This window comes from Nycticebus coucang, chromosome 20 (genome assembly GCF_027406575.1).
Source record: "Nycticebus coucang isolate mNycCou1 chromosome 20, mNycCou1.pri, whole genome shotgun sequence".
Lineage (NCBI taxonomy): Eukaryota > Metazoa > Chordata > Mammalia > Primates > Lorisidae > Nycticebus > Nycticebus coucang.
Window position 1 is genome coordinate 30624768 of NC_069799.1, and position 14453 is coordinate 30639220.

Genomic DNA, 14453 nt, shown 5'->3' on the forward strand with positions numbered 1-14453 from the left:
ATTTTGACATTCCAGGAACACCATACTTGCCACAGAGTAGCTGTTTAACAAATTTCGACTAAAGGAATCAAAAATTACTTACTTAGTGTTTACTCTGCGCTAGGATTGGACACTTATTATTTCAATAGGAGTTAGAGTTTGCTTTGAAGGCGTTTTCAATATACATTGATGTCTAGCTAAAAACATGCACATAAGTCACTTAGTAACCTAATAGATTAAATGACGTTGGGAGTCACAAAAGGACAGGCCATAACGGTTCAGAGCAGGGTGAAATTACCTCTAGTCTCTGGTCAGTGGGGCGGCATTGCAGGAGGCTTCGTGCAGGAGGTGGCATATGACCTCTTAACTCACAGGCACAACTTAGGAGTACACCATGCACCTCCCAGATGAAGGGCTCAGCTACAACGTGGGCTTTAGCTAACCAACTCTGTGGCTCTTTTTACACAGAGCTTTGTACTATCTCTGGGTTACAGCTCTGCCAGAGGGATATTTGTATTTAATCCTTAATATAAATTATATCCATTTATCCATTTTAATTATATACATACACGTATGTGTTTATATATACACACACAGTAAATACAGGGTTTCCACTCCTGGAAACAACATATTAACAATTATGTGTATTTTTTATGGTGAAAGTTATATACAGGGTGGACATAAAGTTTATGTGCAATTTAAAATAGTTTCCTATTTAAACTTAAAACTTTACTATTTAAATTTACATGTAATTATATTTTATTTTTAATTTAAAATAGTTAATTATATAAATTGCACATGAACTTTAAGTCTACCCTGTATTTAGAACTATCCAGCTGCACCTGATATAGATAATCCCGATTTGGTGGGCAACATCCAAAGTATCATAAACATGAGCCAGTGGCACATATGTCTTCTTCTCTCTATCAGGCCTGGTCAGGGTATTGACCTTGACCACAGAAATGTCACAGAGCTTTTTTACAACCTGTTTGACCTGGTGCTTGTTGGCTTTGATATCCACAGTGAACACAAGTGTGGTGTTTTCTTCTCTCTTCTACACAATGAACTTAGTGGTGAGGGAGAACTTGATAATGGCACAGTGGTCAAGCTTGTTTCTCCTGGGGGAGCTCTTCTTACGATATTTGCACTGCCTCTGGAGGAGCCACAGTGTCTTCAGCCACCAAAATGTGGGTGATGTACAAATACTCTTTTTCGTGTGTCTCTGGTTGCCTTTTGGTACTGCTTTTTGGCCTTCAATGCCTTTCCTTTGACTTTGGCTTTGGGAGGGGGAGGAGCTTCCTTCTTCACCTTCAGCACCATCTTGTGAAAAGCAAAATTATTTTAAAGTTTGAGATTCTGTTTAATTTTTCTGAATTCTAGTCTGATGATGAGGCAGCCTGAGCTTTGAAAGGGGAGGCAGTCCTCTAAAGGACCCTGTCCATAGGAAATTAAATGAGAGGGCGACACCTGTGGCTCAGTCGGTAGGGCGCCGGCCCCATATACCGAGGGTTGCGGGTTCAAACCCGGTCCCGGCCAAAACTGCAACCAAAAAATAGCCAGGCGTTGTGGCGGGTGCCTGTAGTCCCAGCTACTCGGGAGGCTGAGGCAAGAGAATCGCTTTAAGCCCAGGAGTTGGAGGTTGCTGTGAGCTGTGTGAGGCCACGGCACTCTACCGAGGGCCATAAAGTGAGACTCTGTCTCTACAAAAAAAAAAAAAAAAAAAAAGAAATTAAATGAGAGACATGTGTGCCTTTTCCAATTTTCTAGAACCCACATAAAAGAAAAGATAAAAGAAAAGGTTAAATTGATTGCTGTTTACTTAACCCAATATATCCAAAAACAATTTTGTTCTCATAATTGATCATTCAAAAAATTAATTACTTTTGTTATATAACTTTAAAATTCATTCTATGTACTAAGTGTAGAGCATAGCTAAATTCAGAACACCATGTGGCCAGTTGCTGCCACATTGCAGTGCAGCTCTAAGGGCTCTGACTCTACTAAACTCAGAGACATCACTGGTGGGAGCCATACTATTTTGTTGTCAGAAATAAGGGAACATTCTACTCCCTATCATCTCTCCTCAAGCCCAAAGGTGGGAGAAATATTGTCTCAATGGAAAGAAGGGGCCTCAGTGCAAAAAGTGTCTACCGGTAGACACACACTTCATACACTGCTTGATGGATGCCTATCTGTCTTCCAGAAATCATACACTGAACTAATGTTAGTGACACTCCAAGAAGGAATCTCAGTATTTTGGTTACATAACTCTGCAAATACACTACAAAGCCTGGGTTATACACATAAGACTTGTCATCCCTGTGACTAAAGGGCAGGTTGGGGGTGAGATCTAGGTTTCTGAGAGATACCTGAAGTCTGATAAGCACATCTACAACCTCCGGAAATTAGTCATTTTCACTATTTAAGTCACTTCCAGGCTTTGAGTCCCAAAATTGATTATTGATGGGCACAGCAACAGATTCTTCTTTTCCTGTGGATGGCACCAAGCAGCAGACACTTGGGGGCTGAGCTGGCTAAGCAGGGATGGAGAGCCAGGAGAAGTGACAGGTAAAGGCTGGGCTGGCCCTGCACCTGGCCAGGGCTCAGCACCTTGGTGTGCGACTAACCCATCACAGGGGTCTTTCTACTTTACCTTCTAGAAGATACACTGTTCTAACTCACAGTGTGAGTTAAAAAAAACTCAGAGTTTTTGTTTTGTTTTGTTTTGTTTTTTTTAGACAGAGCCTTAAGCTATTGCCCTTTTTAAGACAGAGTGCCGTAGCATCACAGCTCACAGCTACCTCCAACTTAAGGGGGCTTAAGCGATTCTCTTGCCTCAGTCTCCCAAGTAACTGGGCCTACAGGCACCTGCCACAATGCCTGGCTATTTTTTGGTTGTAGTTATTGTTTGGCAGGCATGGGCTAGATTCGAACCTGCCAGCTCTGGTGTATGTGGGTGGTCCCTAACAGCTTGAGCTATAGACACAGAGCCTAACTCACAGATTCTTAGGAAAATATAATGGGTCACCATGGTAAGAATGATATTTCTCAGTACCACCCACATAGACAATCTTTCCTCTCAATGCTAATGCCAAATTGTCTCCTACTAATTCACCTGCAATTGTCACAACCTGATCTGGTGATAAAACACCAAAATTTACTATTACAATGTTCCAAGAAAGAAATTATTGGTAAAACAGATGATGAGCACTCTGTTACACTTTTTTATCTAAACACTTAATTTTCTTTACTTGAGCATTATGATAGACCTGCACACATTTCCACAATAGTGGGAATAATTATATAATAAAACCCATCACAACTAATACCAATCAAGATGCTTCTACAATTTTATTTTTATTGTTGGAGATTCATTGAGGGTACAATAAACGAGGTTACACTGATTACATTTGATAGGTAAAGAATTTTTTTTTTTTGAGACACAGTTTCACAATGTGACTCTCGGTAGAGTGCCATGGCATCACAGCTCACAGCAACCTCAAACTCTTGGGTTTAAGTGATTCTTTTACCTCAGCCTCCCAAATAGCTAGGACTCCAGGTGCCCTCCACAACACTCGACTATTTTTTTGTTGCAATTGTATTGTTGTTTTAGCTGGCCCAGGCCAGGTTTAAACCCACCTTCCTCGGTGTATGTATCTGGCGCCCTACCCACTGAGCTATAGGTGCCACCCATGTTTTCACAATTTTATCATCTTGATATTAATTGGAAAAACCAACTTTACTCTCCCTAGTCACATTTTAAAGTAAGTATAACAGGCAAAATTATTTAGTTAGTAGATATTTCACTGTATCTAACGATTTCAAAAATTCTTATGGAAAACAATGTTATCATATCTACAAAAATAAGTAATTTCTATTTCTTTTTTAGACAAAGACTTACTCTGTCACACTTGGCAGAGCACTGTGCTGTCATAGCTCACAGCAACCTCAAACTCTTGGCCTCAAGCTACCCACCTTCCTTAGCCTCCTTAGTAGCTGCAACTCTAAGTGTGCACCACTATGCATGACAAGTATTTCTATTTTTAGTAGAGACAGGGTCTCACTCTTCTTTAGGCTGGTCTTGAACTTCTAGGCTCAGGCAATCCACCAGCCTCAGCCTCCCAGAGTGGTAGGATTATGGGCATGTGCCGGGTCCTCTGGCAGTCGCAGTTGAGGGAAGATCAGGGCCAGCCCGACCTCGTCCCAGGGGCTGAGCGGGATGGCGAGTGTCGGTGGCTCGAAGAAAACCACACGGAGCCGGGAGGCTGTCGAAGCAGGATCTCAACTTTATTGCCTCAAGCAGCTGCTTATATAGAGCGTGAGGAAGGTGCCGGGAAAGGAAGGGGGGGGGCATGAGGTACGTGAAATGGTGTGATGGGTGGTATAACAGGGTTGGGCCAATGGCATGGTACCACGTTGGCTGTATCTAGGTAGAGGCAGTTTCAGGCCGGGCCTTGCTGTCATTGCTACGCGGAAGTAGCTCGATGGATCTACTTCTAGTCAAGCTCGGGAAGTTGCACTAGTCCTCAGGCACATGGCAGGGCCCAACAGGCAAGAGCCACTGTGCCCAGCCTAAATGATTTCTTCATATGAAATAAAAACCAATCAAATATTATTATATTTTCATTAATTTTTGTAATTAAAATTCTAGAGTTCTACAAACATAGAAATTACCTGATCTACGTTACACATTACATAAAAAAAAATTAGCTTACAAATTTCAAGTGATAAAATTGAAGATATTTATTGCTGATAAAAGTTCATAGACAATGATTATTTATTTAATTTATTTCGTTAGTTATTTTTTGAGACAGAATCTCACTTTTTCATACTTGGCAGACTGCCATGGCATAATAGCTTACAGCAGCCTCAAACTCCTGGACTTAAGTGATTCTCTTGCATCAGCCTCCCAAGTAGCTGGGACTACTGGTACCCACCACAGCACCTAGCTATTTGTCGTTGTTGTTTTTGTTGTCATTGTTGTTTGGCAGGCCCACACAGATCAGGAGCATATTGTAAATGAGATACCCAAAGAAGGAGGCTATTGCTCATTTTCTTTATCTTTTTCTTTTTTTTTTTTTCTGAGATAGAGTCTCACTATGTTGCTCCTGGTAGGGTGCTATGGTGTCACAGCTCACAGCAACCTCAAACTTTGTGGCTTAAGTGATTCTCCTGCCTCAGCCTCCAAAGTAGCTGGGACTACAGGCACCCCCCATAACACCCAGGTATTTTTATGTTGCAGTTGTTTAGCTGGCACAGGCAGGTTTCAAACCCGCCACCTTCGGTATATGTGGCTGGTGCAATTACCACTGTGCTATGGGCCCCGAGCCCCATTACTCATTTTCTAAGAAGTTCTATTCCCTCCAAGATAAAAGATATCTGTATTTAATGAATATTTTGGAATGTATGAAGTAAGAATTACAGCACTGATTCCTGTATGACCAGAAAGAACAGCAATGCAGACAACATGTAATATGGCAGAAGAAAACTATGTTTGAAGCATAGTTAAAATTCTACATGACATAACATATTATAATTGGATAACAGAAACATGTTAAAAAAGACAGAAAAAGGAAGAAACCAGAAGCCAGTTATACTTTGAGAAAAGCATCCATATCTCAACTTAGTTTGTCTTTTTTTTTTTTTTTTATTGTTGGGGATTCATTGAGAGTACAAAAAGCCAGGTTACACTGATTGCAATTGTTAGGTAAAGTCCCTCTTGCAATCATGTCTTGCCCCCATAAAGTGTGACACACAACAAGGCCCCACCCACCTCCCTCCTTCCCTCATTCTGTTCCCCCCCCATAACCATAATTGTTATTAATTGTCCTCATATCAAAATTGAGTACATAGGATTCATGCTTCTCCATTCTTGTGATGCTTTACTAAGAATAATGTCTTCCACGTCCATCCAGGTTAATACGAAGGATGTAAAGTCTCCATTTTTATTAATGGCTGAATAGTATTCCATGGTACACATATACCACAGCTTGTTAATCCATTTCTGGGTTGGTGGGCATTTAGGCTGTTTCCACATTTTGGCGATTGTAAATTCAGCTGCAATAAACAGTCTAGTTCAAGTGTCCTTATGATAAAAGGATTTTTTTCCTTCTGGGTAGATGCCCAGTAATGGGATTGCAGGATCAAATGGGAGGTCTAGCTTGAGTGCTTTGAGGTTTCTCCATACTTCCTTCCAGAAAGGTTGTACTAGTTTGCTGTCCCACCAGCAGTGTAAAAGTGTTCCCTTCTCTCCACATCCATGCCAGCATCTGCAGTTTTGAGATTTTGAGATGTGGGCCATTCTCACTGGGGTTAGATGATATCTCAGGGTTGTTTTGATTTGCATTTCTCTAATATACAGAGATGATGAACATTTTTTCATGTGTTTGTTAGCCATTCGTCTGTTGTCTTCAGAGAAAGTTCTATTCATGTCTCTTGCCCATTTATATAAGGGATTGTTGGCTTTTTTCATGTGCATTAATTTGAGTTCTCTATAGATCCTAGTTATCAAGCTTTTGTCTGATTGAAAATATGCAAATATCCTTTCCCATTGTGTAGGTTGTCTCTTTGCTTTGGTTATTGTCTCCTTAGCGGTACAGAAGCTTTTCAGTTTAATGAAGTCCCATTTGTATATTTTTGTTGTTGTTGCAATTGCCATGGCAGTCTTCTTCATGAAGTCTTTCCCCAGGCAAATATCTTCCAGTGTTTTTCCTATGCTTTCTTGGAGGATTTTTATTGTTTCATGCCTTAAGTTTAAATCCTTTATCCATCTTGAATCAATTTTTGTGAGTGGGGAAAGTTGTGGATCCAGTTTCAGTCTTTTACATGTAGACATCCAGTTCTCCCAACACCATTTATTGAATAGGGAGTCTTTCCCCCAAAGTATGTTCTTGTTTGGTTTATCAAAGTTTAGGTGGTTGTAAAATGTTAGTTTCATTTCTTGGTTTTCAATTAGATTCCAAGTGTCTATGTCTCTGTTTTTGTGCCAGTACCATGCTGTCTTGAGCACTATGGCTTTGTAGTACAGCCTAAAATCTGGTATGCTGATGCCCCCAGCTTTATTTTTGTTACAGAGAACTGCCTTAGCTATACGGGTTTTTTTCCAGTTCCATACAAAATGCAGAATCATTTTTTCCAAATCTTGAAAGTACGATGTTGGTATTTTGATAGGAATGGCACTGAATAGGTAGATTGCTTTGGGAAGTATAGACATTTTAACAATGTTGATTCTTCTCATCCAGGAGCATGGTATGTTCTTCCATTTGTTAATATCCTCTGCTATTTCCTTTCTGAGGATTTCATAGTTTTCTTTATAGAGGTCCTTCACCTCCTTCGTTAGGTATACTCCTAGGTATTTCATTTTCTTTGAGACTATGGTGAAGGGAGTTGTGTTCTTAATTAGCTTCTCATCCTGACTGTTACTGGTGTACACAAAGGTTACTGACTCGTGGACATTGATTTTATATCCTGAAACATTACTGTATTTTTTGATGACTTCTAGGAGTCTTGTGGTTGAGTCTTTGGGGTTCTCTAAGTATAATATCATGTCGTCAGCAAAGAGGGAGAGTTTGACCTCCTCTGCTCCCATTTGGATTCCCTTTATTTCCTTGTCTTGCCTAATTGTATTGGCTAGAACTTCCAGCACTACGTTGAATAGTAAAGGTGACAGAGGACAACCTTGTCTGGTTCCAGTTCTAAGAGGAAAAGCTTTGAGTTTTACTCCATTCAGTAAAATATTGGCTGTGGGTTTGTCATAGATAGCTTCAATCAGTTTTAGAAATGTGCCACCTATGCCTATAGTCTTCAGTGTTCTAATTAGAAAAGGATGCTGGATTTTATCAAATGCTTTTTCTGCATCTATTGAGAGGATCATGTGATCTTTATTTTTGCCTCTGTTAATATGGTGGATGACGTTTATAGACTTGCGTATGTTAAACCAGCCTTGCATCCCTGGGATGAAGCCTACTTGATCATGATGAATGACTTTTTTGATGATAAGCTGTAATCTATTGGCTAGGATTTTGTTGAGAATTTTTGCGTCTATGTTCATGAGTGAGATTGGTCTGAAGTTCTCCTTTTTGTTTGGGTCTTTTCCTGGTTTTGGTATCAGGGTGATGTTTGCTTCATAGAATGTGTTGGGGAATATTCCTTCTTCGTCAATTTTTTGGAATAATTTCTGCTGTACAGGAATAAGCTCTTCCTTGAAGGTTTGATAGAATTCTGGAGTGAAGCCATCTGGACCACGGCAGTTTTTGGTTGGAAGATTTTTTATTGTTTCTTTGATCTCAGTGCTTGAAATTGGTCTGTTCAGAAGCTCTATTTCTTCCTGGCTGAGTCTAGGGAGATGGTGTGATTCCAAATATTGATCCATTTCTTTCACACTGTCGAATTTCTGGGCATAGAGTTTCTGGTAGTATTCAGAGATGATCTCTTGTATCTCTGTGGGATCAGTTGTTATTTCCCCTTTATCATTTTTGATTGAGGTTACTAGAGATTTTACTTTTCTATTTCTAGTTAGTCTGGCCAATGGTTTATCTATTTTATTTATTTTTTCAAAAAACCAACTCCTTGTTTCATTAATTTTCTGAATGATTCTTTCATTTTCAATTTCATTGATCTCTGATTTGATTTTGGATATTTCTTTTCTTCTACTGAGTTTAGGCTTGATTGTTCTTCTTTTTCCAATTCCATAAGATCTCTTGTGAGATTGTTGATGTGCTCTCTTTCTGTTTTTCGAATGTAGGCATCTAAAGCGATGAATTTTCATCTCAAAACTGCTTTTGCAGTATCCCACAGGTTTTGGTAGCTTGTGTCTTCATTGTTGTTATGCTCAAGGAAGTTAATGATTTCCTGTTTTATTTCTTCCTTCACCCATCTGTTATTCAACAGAAGATTGTTTAGTTTCCATGCCTTTGGGTGGGGTCGAGCATTTTTGTTAGAGTTGAGTTCCACCTTTAGTGCCTTATGGTCTGAGAAGATACAAGGTAAAATTTCAATTCTTTTGATTCTGTTGATATTTGTTTTCTGTCCCAGGATATGATCAATTTTGGAGAATGTTCCATGGGGTGATGAGAAGAATGTATATTCTTTATCTTTGGGATGGAGTGTTCTATATGCGTCTATCAAGCACAGTTGTTCTGGGGTCTCATTTAAGTCTCTTATATCCTTGTTTAATTTCTGTTTAGAGGATCTGTCCAGCTCTATAAGAGGAGTGCTAAGGTCCCCTGTTATTATGGTATTATCAGATATCATATTGCTCAGACCGAGTAAGGTCTGTGTCAAGAATCTGGGAGCATTTGAATTGGGTGTATATATATTTAGAATTGAAATGTCTTCTTGTTGTATTTTTCCCTTGACCAATATAAAGTGGACCATCTTTGTCTTTTTTGACTTTAGTTGCTTTAAATCCACATGTATCTGAAAATATGATTGCAACTCCTCTTTTCTTCTGAATTCCATTTGCCTGAAAAATTGTCTTCCAACCCTTGACTCAGAGCTTTAATTTGTCTTTTGAAGCCAGGTGTGTTTCTTGCAGACAGCAAATGGATGGCTTGTGTTTTTTAATCCAGTCAACCAATCTGTGTCTCTTCAGGGGGGAATTCAAGTCATTAACACTTATTGAGATAATTGATAAGTGTGGTAGTATTCTATTCGTCTTATTTTGTGAGAGTCCATTGCTTAGTTTTATCTTTTGCATCAGTGTGGAGGTTTGGTTCTGTCCTTTAATTTCTGAGTTCTTACTTTCCTGCTGATCCATTGTGGTGGTCAGTGTGCAGAACAGGTTGAAGTATTTCCTATAGAGCTGGTCTTGTTGTGGCGAATTTCCTCAATGTTTGTATATCCGTAAATGACTTGATTTCTCCGTCAATTTTGAAGCTTAGCTTAGCAGGGTACAGGATTCTGGGCTGGAAATTGTTCTGTTTAAGTAGATTAAAGGTAGATGACCATTGTCTTCTTGCTTCAAAAGTTTCATTAGAGAAGTCTGCGGTCACTCTGATGGATTTGCCCCTGTAGGTCAACTGGTGCTTACTCCTGCCAGCTTGCAGAATCTTTTCTTTTGTCTTGACTTTGGACAGGTTCATCACAATGTGTCTTGGAGAAGCTCGGTTAGAGTTGAGGCGACCTGGGATCCGATATCCCTCTGAAAGCAGTGTGTCAGAATCTTTGGTGATATTTGGGAAATTTTCTTTTATAATATTCTCTAGTATGGCTTCCATTCCTCTGGGGCATTCTTCTTCCCCTTCTGGAATTCCTATAACTCGTATGTTGGAACGCTTCATAAAGTCCCATAATTCTGACAGTGAACATTCTGCTTTCTCTCTCTTCCTTTCTGCCTCTTTTACTATCTGAGTTATCTCAAAAACTTTGTCTTCTACCTCTGAAATTCTTTCTTCTGCATGGTCTAACCTGTTGCTGATACTTTCCATTGCATCTTTAAGTTCCATGATTGACTGTTTCATTTCCTTCAGCTCTGCTATATCCTTTTTATATTCTTCATATCGTTCATCTCTGATTTGATTCTGTTTTTGAATTTCCTTTTGGTTATTTTCCACTTTATTAGCAGTTTCCTTCATTGTTTCCATCATTTCTTTCATTGTTTTCAACATGTGCATTCTAAATTCCCTTTCTGTCATTCCTAACATTTCTGTATAGGTGGAATCCTCTGCAGTAGCTAACTCATGGTCCCTTGGCGGGGTTGTTCTGGACTGTTTCTTCATGTTGCCTGGAGTTTTCTGCTGATTCTTCCTCATTGGTGATTTCTTTTATCTGTTTCCTTTCCCTAATTTTCCTTTCACTTCCTCTTGCTCTTTAAGTTCTTGTGCCTGTGGACTAAGGTTTACAGGACCAGAATGTTGAGAAGGTTTAAGAGCAAAATAGGGAATGAAAGAAAGGAGGACCAACTGGTAAGAAAAAAAAAAAGAGAAAAATAGAGAAAGGAGAGGGGGTGGGTAAAAGGGATATTGACAAAAAGAAGAGAGTCACAGAAAGAGGGAGACAGAGCAATATAGGTGTACAGTAGGTTACTTTGATACAACCTTAAAAAAAAACCACCTTCTGGGTTTGCCCAGTTGGGTGGTTCCCTTGAGGTCAGCAGCTCTTTGCTAACCTGATCAGACACAGTACCCCACCTCCACCAAGTAGAGAGGAAAGACAAAAATGCTATAAATCAAACCAAAACAAGCAAACAGAAAACTTTATCTGATAAAATTGGCTGTAAAAAACAAATAATAGCAGTAGAAACACTGACAAAAATGAAGTTCTAATAATTGAAATAGGCAGCAAGTGGAAATTATAATAAACTAGAAAAATTGAGAAAGAAAAAGGATCTGTATGGAAAAGGTTGAACTTAAAAAAGAAAACAACAATCCACAACATCAAAATAAACAAAAATACCAACCAAACCGAAAAAAAAAAAAAAAAACACAACCAAAAAGAAAGCACTATGTATATGTTATTGAATATTGTCTGGGCAACACGTGGTCTTCTGGGGTATGAGATGTTAATCACAGTTCTGATATGACTGGAGGCTGCTAGTTTCTCAAACCTCTGCAGGTAGACACCCTAAATCTCTCTTCAGCCCACTTAAAAGGCACTTTGAACTTGTTCACTTAGTGAGCAGAAGCTTTCTCAGGGAAGTGCTTGTCGCTGGAATCACTGCTGAAGTGGCTATCCACTTACCCTGTGTGTCAAAACTGGTCTCCCTATGCCCCCGAGGGTTAGGGCTGCAAGGCGGCTCAGACCCCGCCCTTAGGCTACTTGGTCACTGGGTTACCAGCTCCCACCCAATTCCAGCTCTGCAACCCTTAGGGTGGAGCTTGCCGGGGCAGATCGCTCACAATGTCTGCCTGTGGCCCAGAGTCAAAGACTATTAGCTCTGTCTGGCTCAGCAGCTCAGACTGGGGTCCTAGACAAAGGCCAAAGTTCTCCGCACTCCCGCTCATGCTCTCCCCAAGGCAGTTCAACTCAGTGCCAAGTCCAAAGACACCAAAACAGTTCACAGGTAAGGCCTTTCTGGTTTGCAGTCTCGCTGCTACTGAACTTACAGTTGCGGGCGGGTTTAGACGGATTGAACACACGCTACCATTTGCTGGTTTTCCACCTTTTTAGTCCTCCTCTTGGGGTCCAGAAGTCTCTCGCTGACTCCCTGTATCCTCTCAGGGGTGATGATAGGCAAATCCCACCAGCCAGAGATACCTGTAGTCCTATATCCCCAGACTCACGGTGCCCAGATGCAAGGAAGCTGTTACTAGGCTTCCATCTTGCCTGATTCCCCCCAACTTAGTTTTAAAATGCAAAAAAATCCACATAATTACTTCCTTCTAAGGATTTAATTTGTTTAAATATATATATGTGTATATATATATTTTTTAAGACAGAGCCTCAAGCTGTCAACCTTGGTAGAGTGCTGTGGTGCCACAACTCAAAGCAACCTCAAACTTCTTTGGGCTTAAGCAATTCTCCTGCTTCAGCCTCCCAAGTAGCTGGGACCATAGATGCCCACCACAATCTCTGGCTATTTTTTGTTGCAGCTGTCTTTGCTGTTTAGCTGGCCCGGGTTGGGTTTGAACCCATCACCATTGGTGCATGTGGTCAGCACTGTAACCACTGTGCTATGCATGCCACCTGTTTAAATATATTTTTGTAAAGTTTTCTGTAACAGGTATGAACCACATAAAGGCTCTCATTTTCAAATGTCGTCATACATATTGAGGGTATAATGGTCGTTCCATTAAAGACTTCATTTCATTTTACATAATGACAAAAATATGGGGATTGGGGCAAATTTTTCACTTTTCACTCATGGTAATATTTCCCTTGTGTTATCGCAACATACAATTCCTGGCATCACAGTGATTCAAGTGCTTATTTAACGTTCAATAGTAATTCACTCATTGCAAATATTTATGGAAAACTTAAGTGACAAGTGCTGTCCTAGGGAATGAAGACACAATAGTAACAAAAAATGACACATTCCACCACCAACAAATTTACAATCTGGCACAATAGCTGAACAACTACAGGGTGGAATGGAGCATCTATCAAAGAGGGAAACTATAGAGAGACATGTAGCCCCAGATTTAAGGAAGGGCTCTTTCAGGAACTGTGTTTTCCAACTAAGCCCTGACTATGAGGACATTTTATCAGCAAAGGAAGAAGGTGCAAGAGAAACACAGGAGTGAGTGAGACACAACTGAGATGAATAATAAGTTAGATATGGCAATTGAGTGGAAGTTCCATGGCACAGAATGGCTTTTTAACTTCAACAGTTTCTTTTATACTCCAGGGATAGTTTAGAATTCATGATCTACACAGAAAGAGGCAGCCCAGCAGGCTGTGGCAGGGCATGCTTCCAGGGCTCAAGGACTTACCACTGCCCACTGCCAGATGGTGCCTTCTGAAAGGTGGTCCCCACAGTGACCAAGTGAATGGAGTCAGTGATCTAACCACTTAGGTACAAGCACCCAGCCAGCTAATTATTTTAGAGCCAGGGTTTTGCTCTGGTTCAGGCTGGTCTCAAACTCTTGAGCTCAGGCAATCAACCTGCTTTACCTCTAAGAATGATAGGATGATGACCCAGCCTGCGGGTCAGTCAACAGGGATACCTGGAGGAGGGGGTGAGAATGGGAAGGGGCAAGAGGCGCGAAGAATGGAGACAAGACAGGAGTCTGATCAAGTCTCATTTATTACAATGTTCCTTCAGGTTATATAAGGGTAGGTGAAAGAGGAAGTTTACATCACCGGGTATCCAAGCAACCCGGCCGCAGCAGAAAATTCCCACTGGCAAGTTTCCAAGTTTCGCTCATGTGATTTACAAGAAGAGGCCTAGTGTCTGCAGGGAAATAGAAACTTAAGTCTGTTAGTATAGGAAATGGTGCTTGGCCTACGAAATGGATGCTGTGGTGTCTGCCTTCCACAGGTCCCCCTTTTTAATAATATTTTTGAATGTACATTTTACTCTTAAAGTTTTGCCAGCTCTCAACCGAGAGGGCAGGGTGACTGTGTCTGTCTTAGGTTGGGACCGCCTTACCATCTCAGCTGATCCTACTTACCCGTCATGGGATACATGGCAGCTATCTGAATGGGTTCCTGTCTTAGGTTGGTAGGATAAGCAAAGTCTGAGATGAGGGTCCTCGTTACCTGTCATTGACTAGCCAGTCCCCTAAGTGGTTGTGGGTATATGTTCATCTTCCATAGCCAGTCTGTGATAATGAACATGGAGGGGCTGCATTTTAATAGCATCAATTTGTTGTTTTATAAAGGCCGTGACTTTGTTAAAAAGAAAAGGTCCTAACGACAGTAATATTAGTAAGCCAAGGAGGGGCCCTAAAAATGGAAGGAGATAAGGTAGAAAGCCATTTGCCCATTCCAAAACGGGTTGTCCATAATTTTTCTTCTTCCTTCCTCTAGATTATCTTGTAATTTCTTTATTTTGTCTCGAACAATTCCTGATTTATTTGCATAAAAGCAGCATT